Source organism: Bubalus bubalis, chromosome 9 (genome assembly GCF_019923935.1).
Source record: "Bubalus bubalis isolate 160015118507 breed Murrah chromosome 9, NDDB_SH_1, whole genome shotgun sequence".
NCBI classification, from domain to species: Eukaryota; Metazoa; Chordata; class Mammalia; order Artiodactyla; family Bovidae; genus Bubalus; species Bubalus bubalis.
This window is the reverse complement of record NC_059165.1, coordinates 36207402-36222349: the sequence shown is the minus strand read 5'-3', so window position 1 is coordinate 36222349 and position 14948 is coordinate 36207402. Positions and strand designations below refer to the sequence as shown.

At 37.6% G+C, this 14948-nt stretch overlaps 1 pseudogene; it reads right to left on the bottom strand.

The window, feature by feature from the left end:
* Positions 1–14746, bottom strand: part of LOC102404360 — a 201757-nt pseudogene extending 187011 nt beyond the window's left edge.
* Positions 14747–14948: the final 202 nt, after the last annotated feature.

The window sequence follows — 14948 nt, the reverse complement described above, 5'->3', positions numbered from 1 at the left end:
CCTGGAGTTCACTCAGACTCATGTCCATTGAGTCAGTGATGCCATCCAAGCATCTCATCCTCTGTTCTCCCCTTCTCTTCCCGCCTTCAATCTTTCCCAGCATCAAGGCCTTTTCAAATGAGTCAGTTCTTTGCATCAGGTGGCCAAACTATTGGAGTTTCAGCTTCAGCATCAGTCCTGCCAACGAATATTCAGGACTGATTTTCTTTAGGATGGACTGGATGGATCTCCTTGCAGTCCAAGGGACTCTCAAGAGTTTTCTCTAACACGTTCAAAAGCATCAATTCTTAGGCATTCAGCTTTCTAAAAAAATAAGGCATGCATATGAAATAACGAAAAACATATAGAAAGTAGTTGGATTAAACTAATTCTAGTCAAGTTTATTGAAGGTAATTTTAAAATTAAATTCTTCTGTCATTCATGCCTCCTAAAAAAACTTTGGGGGGATAACTTTAGACTCAGAACAAGTCGCAAATACAGTGTATGCATATTCAGTTGTGTCTGACTCCTTCCAACCCTATGCACCATAGTCCCCCAGGCTCCACTGTCCATGGAATTTTCTAGGCAAGAATAGTGGAGTGGGTTATCATTTACTTCTCCAGGGGATCTTCCCAACCCAGGAATCGAACCCATATCTCTTATGTCTCCTGCATTGGTAGGCAGGTTCTTTACCAGCTGAGTCAGTGAAAATAATCAACAATCTATAATAGGAATAGAAAAAAAATGTTATTTGAGCCAAACTGAGGACTGTAACTGGGGAGATACAGATTCAAAAGCACTTAATTGTGCTCTGGTGGACTACAAAATGGGAATAAAGGCAAAAACTGAAAAATTACATAAGTTGTTTAAAACTGGAGCTGGCAAGAAGTAGGGGTACAAGGGCCGCTTGGGGTCTGAAATGGTTGCACAGTTTCAAGGGGAGACCTTGAGCCCATAATGATGTAGCTGGTTGCAGCTAGCAGATATTATTTTGCAAATAGCTGGTGGTGTCCTTGAGTCTGATAGCATTCAGAAAATCTAAGTTCTCAGTGATGTAGGAACATGTCTGAAAGCATTGTCCACAGTGGCCACCCAGCTCCATTTTGGATGCCTAAACTATACTATGACATTTAGATTTTTGAATACATTCTTTTCTTTAATGATTAAAGCAGATGTACAAATGCATGATCAATAGACCATAAAACAGGCTGCTCTAGATAGCATAAAGTTGAAGTCATGTATAAACCAGAATGACTTCCCCATACATTGATTTGTGAATTTTTTTTTCCAAGAGAGCTCCTGCATAGCCTTCACTCAGTGTCCCCTAGTTAATATCTTACCAAATCATAGTACATTATTAAGACCAGGAAAATGACATTCATAAAACACCATGCTGTTTTTGGATGTTATGGTTTGTGGAATAGGATAGGCCCATTTTCTAAAAATTGTCTGAAACTAGTAGAAGTGCCAGGCTTTAGTTAGGGATTCATTTCTTATAACTATTAGTCAATTTCCCACCAGAGAAAGAATAAGAGCCTAACAAATACATTTTTGTTTTTGTTTTTGTAATTAAGCAATTGAAAATGAAGAGTTGTGTAGTTGGGAAAAGATAATATTATATTCATGAATCTGCAGACATGGCAATGCTCTTAAAGAGTACTAACTATAACCCTTCATTTTATCAAATAAGATTCTAGGAGAATTGCTCACCATCACACAGCAAGTCAGTGATTTAGTCTGGATGAGAATCCGTGTGTTTCTAACTGGCACACTTTCCATTATACCCTACAGTTCTCTTAAAAGTGTGAAAAAATATATACACTGACTTCTGAAAAGGGACAAAAAGCTCCACAGGAATCAAGCTTCAAAACTAGACCAGGTTTAGATTAAACAGGGATTGATAACATTTAAAGATTAGTGAGAGAGTTGCTTAATCACACACAATATTTAAAACTTCCCATTTTTCAATTTAGATGTTGCAACATTTAAATTAGCTATTTTTATTCAAGGAGAAGGCAATGGCACCCCACTCCAGTACTCTTGCCTGGAAAATCCCATGGACAGAAGAGCCTGGAAGGCTGCAGTCCTGTATTCTGATGAGTAACCTAAGTTGCATTAACTATTTATGTAGTCTAACAATATTTAAACAATAGGAAATCACCAAAATATGATAGGTGGATATACAACATAGTGAACCAATTATTTAAAGATTAATAAAAATTAAATTATATCTGCAAACTAAATTTACAAGAATCATTCCCTCTTATTCAAAATCATTAATTCTTAGTTGCTCAGTCATGTCCAACTCTTTGCAACCCCATGAACTGTAGCCAGCCAAACTCCTCTGTCTAGAATACTGGAATGGGTAGCCATTCCCTTCTCCAGAGGATTTTCCCAACCCAGGAAACAAACCTGGTTCTCCTGCATTGCAGGCAGATTCTTTAATGTCTGAACCATCAGAGAAGCTACATTTCAATTTTGATTTTTCTCACATGTCTTAACCAACCTAACTCATCTCCAACCTACCCAACCACTGCTTATAATCTCTATCGAACAGTCAAATATGTGATTAAATCCTTTCATATTCTTCTTCTCTATATGTTCTGTCACCATTATGAAGAGCCCTTGAGGAAGGAGCTTGTGTTTTAATGATTTTCTTTTACAAGCTGTTCACAGAACTTATTCAATAAATAAGCCCAAAATAATTTTGACAAAAGTAATGCATAGAGGTTATGTGTTCTAGCATAAAGATCATTTTATGTCGTATAAACTGAAAATCTTCTTCATACCAAGTCTCTGATAAAAAGAAAATTAATATTCTGAGAAGGCTGATAAAATAGGACTAAATATCTGACAATGAGTCATCAGTAATTCATGCACAGAGTAGCTTTACAAAAGTTACCATGCATTGCACAGCACTTATTACTCTAGAAGTTTGGGGAGGAAAGCTCTGGAGAAAACTTTAGAAAAGTTTCCAGCCTGGGCTATTCTTCCAACAAGCTGCATGACCTTGGAGAAGACAACATAATTTCCTTGGGCCTCGACTAGGATTGATCTCTAAAATACTTCTAGCTCTAAAATATTATGATCTTACTTAAGTTCTAAAAGCACTCTTTACTTATACAGAGGTTAAGAGGAATTTAACCTATAGCAGAGCTTAGAAAATCAAATGTTTTAGATTATCTCTGTTTTGATATCACATCACCGCTATTTTAAGTTAATTTGTGAAAACCAGCTTCACAGACAAAAACTAAACAAGGAAAATTCTGAAGGAAAAACATATACTGATATCAGCAGACTTGAATTTAAAACCATGTTTAACCCTTAACAGTTATTAGAACTTGAAGAAACTGCTTTACTCTCTCTTTGCTTATTTTCCCACCTATAACAGGTGTGGGTGCTGGTGAGGGTGGGGCTGTTATTATGACAAAATATTCTTTAAGGATTTTCCCACATTTTGTATTATATCATAGGAAAATGGGGTGGTATTTCAATACCACTACTATCTAAAGAAAGAAGGCTCAAGAAAGCAGAGAATTAAATAGTATAGTAAAAGGAAAGAGTATCAGTCACAGCTCCAAAGGTGAATTTGTGGTGGGGTCCTATGCTAAAGGGTAAAGCTGGGCCTGCAGGAGAGCCAGGCCACAGGAAGGAGCTTAGAAAACACTCTGAGGAGGCAAATCTCTGTAAGCAAATGCCAACTTAGCCCTCACTATAAACTGAATGTTTGCGTACAGTAAAAATCATTTTTGAAGCCCTAATCCCTAACGTGATGGTGTTCGGACAAGAATGTGGGGAGTAAATAAATAAGGTCTTGAGGGTGGAGCCCTCAGGATGGGATAAATGCCCTCCTAAAAGAGATGAGAGAAACAGGGAGAGATTCCCTCACCATGTAAGGATACAGCAAGAAGGCAGCTGTCTACAATAGACCTCTTGAAGTGAAGTGAAGTGAAGTGAAGTCGCTCAGTCATGTCTGACTCTTTGGGACCCCATGGACTGTAGCCTACCAGGCTCCTTGGTCCATGGGATTTTCCAGGCAAGAATACTGTAGTGGGTTGTCATTTCCTTCTCCAGGAGATCTTCCCAACCCAGGGATCAAACCCCGGTCTCCCGCATTGCAGGCAGACGCTTTACCATCTGAGCTACCAGGGAAGCCCCAATAGACCTCTTACTGGGAACCAAATCATTCACTCAGCACCTTGATCTTTAAGCCCCACAGTCTATGGTATTTTGTTAAGGCAGGCAGCTACTAAGACAGTCCTCCACTGAGGCAGTCAATTATTTCTTTTAATCTAATGCTTTCAGATCTAGCCCAGACTTTCCTTCTGAAGTGTGGATCCAATATGCATATTTTTCACTTAGATACTTTACTGCCATTTCTACCTCAACATGTCCAAAATCAGGGTGACTTGAATTTCCCCCCTCAAGTCTTTCCTTCTAGTGTCACAATTCATCCAGGTGCTCAAACGAGAAATTCCTGGTTCCTCCTTTTTCTACCCACCCTCAACATCCAACTCATAATGGTCACCAGAGTCCACTTCTAAAATGTCTTGAATGCATTCATTCTTTCGCCATTATCCCTGCTATTACCTAGTCAAAGTCACTGTCAGCTCCTGTCTGGACTATTCCAGTAGACACCTTACATCCCTTCTTTTTCTGAACTAAGATCCATATCAGTCAGAATAAATTCTTAAAAATATAAAGAAGATTGTCATTATTATGATTAAACCCTGCATCGGATTTCCAGGGCCCACTGCTTACCACACTCTGCAAAATCCTTTATGATTTACCATGGGCCCCTCTCCATCTTCACCCTGGTTGGTTCTACTCCTTGATCACTTTTTTCTGGGAGTCCCAATCCTGGAATAGACCAATCTCATTTTCCTCTTTGGGTTTTGCCGAAATTGTCTCTAATTTTGCCTGTTATGCTTTTCCCTTTCTCCTGCTTCTTATATCTCAGCTAATTTTCCTTCATGTGACCAGTTGGTTTTCGTCCTTTAGGGTTTCATTTAATGACAGACAAAAAGAAGAGAAGTTTCCCCTCACCAACCTGCCAAAAATAGCTTCTTCTTAATTATTACCTAAGTCCCTTGTTTCCTCCATGACTCTTACTAGAATGTGCAATTATTTAACTCATCTGTCTCTTTATTTTTAATCTCTCTTCTCCTCCCTCCAGAATATTATTTTCCTGAAGGTGAAGAACAAACATCTCATTCACCTTTGTTTCCTCAACATTTACCACAATGCCTAGAATATGATAGGAACATGGTAGGTATTTGTTAAATAAATACAATGTGTGTTGAGAAATGCACCCTGCAGGAAACACCAAATTTTCTTGTGAAAACTAATGATGAGATGAGAGTCATTTTCTCCAGTTTCTTCTTCAGTTCAGTTCAGTTGCTCAGGCAGGTCCAAATCTTTGCGACCCCATGAATCACAGCACACCAGGCCTCCCTGTCCATCACCAACTCCCGGAGTTCACTCAGACTCACGTCCATCGAGTCAGTGATGCCATCCAGCCATCTCATCCTCTGTCCTCCCCTTCTCCTCCTGCCCCCAATCCCTCCCAGCATCACAGTCTTTTCCAATGTGTCAATTCTTCGCATTAGCTGGCCAAAGTACTGGAGCTTCAGCTTTAGCATCATTCCTCCCGAAGAAATCCCAGGGCTGATCTCCTTCAGAATGGACTGGTTGGATCTCCTTGCAGTCCAAGGACTCTCAACACCACAGTTCAAAAGCATCAATTCTTCGGCACTCAGCCTTCTTCACAGTCCAACTCTCACATCCATACATGACCACAGGAAAAACCATAGCCTTGACTAGACGGACCTTTGTTGGCAAAGGAATGTCTCTGCTTTTCAATATGCTATCTAGGTTGGTCATAACTTTCCTTCCAAGGAGTAAGCGTCTTTTAATTTCATGGCTGCAGTCACCATCTGCAGTGATTTTGGAGCCCCCAAAAATAAAGTCTGACACTGTTTCCACTGTTTCCCCATCTATTTCCCATGAAGTGATGGGACCAGATGCCATGATCTTAGTTTTCTGAATGTTGAGCTTTAAGCCAACTTTTTCACTCTCCACTTTCACTTTCATCAAGAGGCTTTGTAGTTCTTCTTCACTTTCTGCCATAAGGGTAGTGTCATCTGCATATCTGAGGTTATTGATATTTCTCCGGGCAATCTTGATTCCAGCTTGTGTTTCTTCCAGTCCAGCATTTCTCATGATGTACTCTGCATATAAGTTAAATAAGTCTTAGCCAGATTTATTCCACAAACCAGGGGAAACCTGGAATGAGAGAGCAGAGAAACTGCTGCTCATATATTTTCTTATCACATTGTTTATTCCAACTTGTATTTTGAATTTTGATCTCATGACTCAGCAGTTTCTTAAAACTATGTCATCTAGATATAAGACCATACTTAAAACTTTTGAAAAATCCAATATTAGTACCCTCAGTATTCCTCATTAATATGTTTACTGGAATTCAGTGTTGCTGATTAATGTCACCTATTATCCTGTGAAAACTCTCAGAATATTATTGGACACAAACTGGTAATAAAAATGGCATTCCTGGGCATATATAGGGCCGCATACCATTAACATCCCACAGCACTTATCTTAGAACATGTCATATAATTTAGTTCTTTAGGATAAAAATCAGTGTCCTAGGCAGACTGTGCAATCAAATTAAACTTTCATTAATTTGAATCTTAAGTGATTTTATATAACTCAAAAGGATAATTTTTCTAGCAATAAAAACTGAAATTTTATTACATAGTGCTTTGAATAAAGCTGTATATGCATTTATGTTATCATAATCATATTTTAGATAATCATATTCACAATGGGTCTGTTTCTGTATGAATTCTTAAAATTCAAAACTACTGGGGAAAAAGAGTGAAAAAAAAAATTTCACCTACTGATCAAAACAAGGAACCCGTGAACAGACCTATTTACCTTCACTTAATCAATATTTCTTTTGCAGCAGGGTTTCAGGCCAGTTAATTGGATTTATATAACACTTTGACCTGAATTAAAAGCAGATAGAATCACATAAAATTCTATTGCATGAATTCTCTTTAAAAAATACATTAAAAAAAAGTCTATCAGTTAAAACTAGTACTCAGAGTAAGCTGCAGAAAACTGTTAAGGATTAATTAACTCCTATAATCTTAGGAGGAGCTGATTATAAACTGTAAAAACAGGGTAGAATCTGCAAAACTTGCCTGAGGCATCTCAAATAAAGAGCGGTAATAAGTAGTCAGAGAAAGTTTTCTTAAATTAGTCAATTTACATTTGGATTTGGGGATGAGAAATTATAGTTTTCATTGTTCTGAGTGACTTCACTATTTTAAAACAGAAAGAAGTCAACACATTTTTAACCATATATTGTGAAGTACCCAGAGGTAAAATTGATTATAGATATACAGAAAAAATTAGATACTAGACTGTAGCCTAAGACTGGATATAATAGAAGGTAGAAGGTATTCTCAACACCACAGCCAGAGCGATCCCTTTGAAATGGGAGGAAGATCCTGGCAGCCCTCTGCTCAAAATCTTGCCAAGGCTCCTCCTCACTCAGAGCCCAAGAAAACTGTTTAAAGCAAACTTCAAGGCCTTCTGTGATCTGCTCCCTTACAGCCTCTCCAAAGTCGTACAACCCCATCTTGCTTCTGACCTCACCTCCTCCTCTCTCTTCTTCCTTTACTCCCCACTAGCCTTGGTTTTCTCCTTTGAATGTCTGAATGTTGCAAGCACATTTTCACCTGAAAAACCTTCATATCTTCTCCCTCTTTCCTCTGCCTGGAATGCTCTTCCCCAATATTTACAAAGTTAATCTCACATCTTCACATCTTTGCTTGTACATCATCTTCTCAAGGAGGACTATCCCAACCACCACAACATGCCCCCCACACTCAATTCCCAGTTCTTGCTCTACTTTTTCCTTTTATCTCCATGACACTTATCGTCTTCCAATATGCTATGTAATTTAGTTCTTTATTGTATTTATTGTTTATATCTCTCTTCTATTATAAGAATGTAAGTTTCATGAAGATAAGGATCTTTATCAGTTTTATTTCCCGATACCCAGAAGAGTGCCTAGTATGTGATAGGCACTCAGGGCATAGGTGTTGAATGAATGAAATAATAAGTCCATGATTTTTCTTTATTAGAAAATTAAGTCTCTGGGAGAAAAATATAGCCTGAACCAAAATCAAAAGCCAAGAATAACTAGAAGGGATATAGAACCCTAGCAAAACCCAGAGTAGGAACAACTCAGCTTGGAGTGATTTGTCAAATTTTAAAATGAGGAAATTTAAAGACTGGCAATTAGCCAAAGTTGAGCTTTATCTATATCAGAAAGTCTGTAGTAATATTTTTGACACTAGGAAACATTTTTTATGAAAGTATTCCAGATGGCATCATAGTAAAAGAACAAGAAGAAAGTGAGGCTATATGCATTTGGCCACAAACCAGCAAACCAAGTATTTCCAACGGTTTCAGACCAGTTAATTGGATTTATATAACACTTTGACCTGAATTAAAAGCAGGTGGAATCACATAAAATTCTATTGTATGAATTCTCTTTTTAAAAAAAATAACATTTTTTAAAAATCTATCATTTAAAACTTGTGATCAGAGTAAGTTATAGAAAACTGTTAGTGGTAAGAGGCCCTAGAGCTAATGAACCATTGTGAATCTATAGGCTTTCTCTCAATACCCTGACTCTTAGAATTTCACTGACCATTAAAAACAATTTTCTTTCATCCAAATTGGCATTTTATTGAGATCGGTGATTTTTGGTTGAAGCTTTAAGATACTTTCTTTGTTATTTCTCTAATTAGAATTGCTACTCCATCCAAAAGTAGACTTTAAACTTTAAAATAGGATAGACTTAGAAGCTGAGATCTATAATATACTCTCAAGATAAAAATTATTCATTCTTTAATCTTTATCAGTGAAGTTTAAGTTGCCTTTTATTAAATATTCTATAATAAAAATGAACTGAGGTCCCCAGAATTTCGTGAATAGAGTAGGCAGGCAATAGGAGAAAGAAGAGTTGTGGACAGGCAAGATGCTACCATTGGTGACAAAAATGCAGCTATTCCGCTGTTACGGTGAATTATAGTTCAGTTCACTCAAAATTCCATTCTCTCTTATCCTATCATTGCTTATCTATAAATTTGTACAATTTTTTGCTTATAAATTTATGTACTTATTTACTTTGGGCAAAGAGTCCTCTCAGGGAAGGTACATCCTATACAGATTCCAGAAGCATTTTAGTCTTTAGATCCATGTATATGTCACTACCTAGGTCCAAACTAACCAGAAACATGCTAACATCAGTTCACACGTTCAACTAATTTTTATAAAAATAAAACTTATAGCTTAAGTATGTGTAAAATGATGTACATTAACATAAACTATTCAATTGGATGGATGCCTGCTAATCAGCAATTACTTGAGAAACTGGATGTGAATTTACCATAAATATTTTATGGTAACCCTGACATTTTGAGAAGGCAGATGATTTAAACTGTCTACTTTTTTCTTGGGGAATAATACCAAATGATGTTTTCAAATAACATGCAATGTTTAATTTCACCAGCTGGCTGTTAATTCTATTCCCTTCAGACTTCATAATCGTTAGTAACCAAAAGGGCTTATTGATAGACATTTTATATTTCTAATTTGGCACTAGTGTTCAATAAGATATCATCTAAGCTGGAATGACAGTTTATTACATGCGGTCAGGTGGGTAGTGGACTCAGAGCCTCTAACTGGCAATAGCAAAGTTCTGAGGCTTGGTCTAAGGGTATTTCTCAATGATCTCAATCTTATAAGAAATAGTCAAACAACTTGAACAGAAAGACAGATTAAAACTGAAACTTTCATCATTAGGGAAATCATGATAAGTCCACCAGTTAGAATATTCTGAAGCCACTTACAAAGAGAACTTTGATGTTTATGTATTCACTTGGAAAGATTTCCATTAAATATTCTAGTAAAATATTATAAATAAATAGCAATAGCCCATTAATACCAGTGGCAGTGTTGAATACCAAACACTTTTCGTGTGCATTACTTCAACATTCATGTGCATTTACCTCACTAAACCCTTATAACAAGCCTGTTGAGTCAGCACCATTAGAAACTCTATTTTAAAAGTGAAAAAACTAAAGCTCAGAAAGATTAAATGATCTTTCTGCCTTCACTCAGGAAGGCAATGGTAGAACTTGAGCGCTACCCCGGATCAGATCAAATTCAGACCCTGGATAAGAAAAACACGCTTGAAATGTGCCAAACATCAACAATTGTTCTATCTGGGGAATATAATTAAATAAGCAGTAGAGAAAAAGAAGCAATTTTCTATCATCTCAATTATTTTGTAATAAATATGCATTATTTTTAAAATCAGAAAATAAATGTATCAATATTTGAACATTAATTTTAAGAGAAAAGCTCTTTAGTGAATTTTTTTAAATTGTTCTTTCTTTCCTGAAAATGAGGGATTAACAGCTTTTCAAAACTTAAAAACTGACTTCTTCTTCTAGGATTAACTTTGAGAACTCTTCTTAGAGGAAAAGCATCTGTCTCAAGCTGCAGGCATGCCTCTCCTCTGAATTGAAAATTAAATGACATATGTGGTCATGAGCAACATCAGATTGTGTGGAAGATCAGAAACAAAACTGCAACCCAATGAAACAGATTGGTAGATAAAATACAAGATCAACAAAGATTCAAGGCATGTAGAAATTAAAATGGCAGAGACACACTGAGGCTGGAAAGAGGTCCAAAGTTTTTGCAATCGGCAGCTAGAAAGATCTTCAAATGAGTCCAAATTACAGGCAAACTGGATACTTAAAGATTCTGAGCAGCAATGTTTAGAGACTGTCGGATGCTTGGCACCCACAACAAGAAAACTTATTCAGTTCAGTTCAGTCGCTCAGTCATGTTTGACTCTGTGCCAACCCATGGACTACAGCAAGCCAGGCCTCCATGTCCATCACCAACTCCTGGAGTTTACTCAAACTCATGTCCATTGAGTCAGTAAAGCCATCCAACCATCTCATCCTCTGTCATCCCCTTCTCCTCCTGCCTTCAATCTTTCCCAGCATCAAGGTCTTTTCAAATGAGTCAGTTCTTTGCATCAGGTGGCCAAACTATTGAAGTTTCAGTTTCAGCATCAGTCCTTCCAAGGAATATTCAGGACTGATTTCCTTTAGGATGGACTGGATGGATCTCCTTGCTGTCCAAGGGACTCTCAAGAGTCTTCTCCAACACCACAGTTCAAAAGCATCAATTCTTCAGCACTCAGCTTTCTTTATAGTCCAACTCTCACATCCATACATGACTACTAAAAAAACCAGAGCCTTGACTAGATGGACCTTTGTTGACAAAATAAAGTCTTTGCTTTTCAATATGCTGTCTAGGTTGGTCATAACTTTTCTTCCAAGGAATAAACATCTTTTAATTTCATGGCTGCAGTCACCTTTTGTAGTGACTTTGGAGCCCCCCCAAAATAAAGTCTCTCACTGTTTCTACTGTTTCCCCATCTATTTGCCATGAAGTGATGGGACCAGATGCCATGATCTTAGTTTTCTGAATGTTGAATTTTAAGCTACCTTTTTCACTCTCCTCTTTCACTTTCAGCAAGAGGCTCTTTAGTTCTTCTTTGTGCATTTGCCATAGGGTGGTACCACCTTTGCCATAGGGTGGTATTATCTGCTTATCTGAGGTTATTGATATTTCTCCTGGCAATCTTGATTCCAGCTTGTGTTTCATCCAAACCAGCGTTTCTCAGGATGTACTCTGCATATAAGTTAAATAAGCAGGGTGATAATATACAGCCTTAACGTACTCCTTTCCTGATTTGGAAGCAGTCTGTTCCATGCCCTGTTCTAAGTGTTGTTTCTTGACCTGTATACAGCTTTATCAGGAGGCAGATCAGGCGCAGGTCAGTATTCCCATCTCTTTCACAATTTTCCACAGTTTGTTGGGATCCACACAGTCAAAGGCTTTGGTGTTGTCAATAAAGCAGAAGTAGATACTTTTCTGGAACTCTCTTGCTTTTTTGATGATCCAGCATATGTTGGCAACTTGATCTCTGGTGCCTCTGCCTTTTCTAAATCCAGCTTGAACATCTGGACATTGATGGCTCACGTACTATTGAAGCCTGGCTTGAAGATTTTTGAGCATTATTTTGCTAGCGTGTGAGATGAATGCAATTGTGCAGTAGTCTGAGCATTAATTGACATTGCCTTTCTTTGGGATTGGAATGAAAACTGATCTTTCCCAGTCCTATGGCCACTGCTGAGTTTTCCAAATTTGCTGGCATATTGGGTGCAGCACTTTCACAGCATCTTTTAGGAATCAAAAGAGCTCAACTGGAATTCCATCATCTCTACTAGCTTTCTTTGTAGTGATGCTTCCTGAGGCCCACTTGACTTCACGTTCCAGGATGTCTGGCTCTAGGTGAGTAATCACACCATCATCATTATCTGGGTCGTGAAGCTCTTTTTTGTACAGTTCTTCTGTGTATTCTTGCCACCTCTCCTTAATATCTTCTGCTTCTGTTAGGTCCATACCATTTCTGTCCTTTTTTGAGCCCATCTTTGTATGAAATGTTCCCTTTATATCTCTAATTTTCTTGAAGAGCTCTCCAGTCTTTCCCATCCAATTGTTTTCCTCTATTTCTTTGCATTAATCACTGAGGAAGGCTTTCTTATCTCTCCTTGCTATTCTTTGGAACTCTGCATTCAATTGGGTATATCTTTCCTTTTCTCCTTTGTTTTTAGCTTCTCTTCTTTCCATAGCTATTTGTAAGGCCTCCTCAGACAACCATTTTGCCCTTTTGTATTTCTTTTTCTTGGGGATGGTCTTGATCACTGCCTCCTGTACAATGTCACGAACCTCTGTCCATAGTTCTTCGGGCACTCTGTCTATCAGATCTAATCCCTTGAATCTATTTGTCACTTCCACTGTATAATTGTAAGGGATTTGATTTAGGTCATACCTGAATGTTCTAGTGGTTTTCCATACTTTCTTCAATTTAAGTCTGAATTTGGCGATGAGTTCATGATCTGAACCACAGTCAGCTCTTGTAGTCAGCTCTCTTGTAGGCCATTGGTAATTACTTGTATTCCTTCACTTTCCTGACATCTTGTATGTGGCTCTATCAGGCTGCTATTTAACAGGATATGGAACAGACTCAGTTCTTTGGCAAAGTGTTACTCTAATGTGGATAGATGAAGGAAGTTGAATTCTGTCAAACTTCTTGCACAAATGGCTTCTAAGTCATGCTTAGACATAAATGTTTTGTTTATAATACTTTGTAATGTTAGGATTCAGAATGAGATATTGTCCACTCAATTCCACCCACACAAATGATAACTAATGAATACATCTTTCATTCAAGAAAGAATTATTGAAAATTGGCAATAATATAAAATGGGAATCAAGATAGACTTTGCCATCAGAAAGCATGTATGTGTAATAGAAAAGAGAGACCACATTACTAAATAAACAAATATTAAATTTCAGCTATAGAACGTGATGAAATGGAGAGATACATGGGGTATGATGAGAATATGTAAGTGATGATTAAGTTTTACTGAAATTTCCCATCATGGGAACAAGAAGCATCTAAATATGTAGAGCTTTAGATTCTTTTAACTATTACTCAGGCAGATGTTTGTTTCATGGTTTAGACTTGTTTCCTTCAGGTGCAAAATAATTTTACACCAAGGACAAGGTTTATTTATTTACTCTTTCTAAATAATTTAGTTTACTGTCCTCATATGTAGCAACTGCAATTAAATTTAAAATACTGGAGTAGTGCCTTTACTTGAATTCCACAGTAAAAACATTTGTCCAACATGGTTCAATATATGGAGGAGAGAAATTCAATAGCAATCGAGGTTACAAGTGGAACTTGATAAAAGAAGTATGTGCTGACATTTGTTCCTGAAAAATAGTTGTGAAAAGGAAGGATCATATTTCTACAAAAACCAACTTCATGGGGCCACTAAGCTCTATTAAAAATGAAGAAAGAAACAGAGAGAGATGGAAGTGAAGGACAGAATGTGGTCTGACATGAAATAGCACATTAGGCAAAAAATTAGGACTGTGAGTCAAGGTCCTTGGAAGAGGGATGGAAAAATCCCCAAGCTGCTCATGTGTGTTCCTATTTAGTTCTGTCCCTTTTAATTTTCAGATCAGTGTCTGAAATACAAATGCCAAAAGGATAAATGAGCAATCCAGGCCAGGTTGTAACTTGCATAAATAAGAATCCCAGGCTTCAACCAAATGGGGCCTCTATTATTCAACACTAATCCAGTGTGGCCAAACAAACACTATAAACACATAAATTTCTAAGTGAAATATCTGTGTTAGTTTACTTTCACTGCCATAAAAAAAAATTACCACAAATTTAGGGGCTTAAAACAATACTCTTTTATGATCCCACAGTTCTGGAGGTCAGAAATCCAGTTATAGCCTACCTCAACTGTGTCCTCTGCTTAGAGTTTCTTAAGGCTGAAATCAAAGTGTCAGCAAGTTTTTTTCTAGAGGTGCTAGGCTCCCAAACTCACCCAAATTTGACCAAAATCAATTTCTTCTGGTTGTGAAAGTGAAGTCCCTGTTTTTTGATGGTCTTTACTGCTAGCGGCTGCCCACATTCCTTCTCAGGCTTTCCTTCCTCCTGCAACAATGAGTTGAGTTTCTTCAAAGCTTTGACTGTCTCAGATATTCCCTGCTGCCACATCTCTCTACCTTCTAGCTGGAGAAAGTTCTTTGCTTTTGAGGGCTCATGTGATTACATAGGGCCAGCTGAGCAGTCTACCATAAACTCTTTATTTTCAGGCCTGGTCCATAACCTTAATGATATCTGTAAATTCCCTTATGCTGTGTAAGGAATACATAGTCTAAGGAATAAGACATGAACACCTTTGGGGAGCCGTTACTCT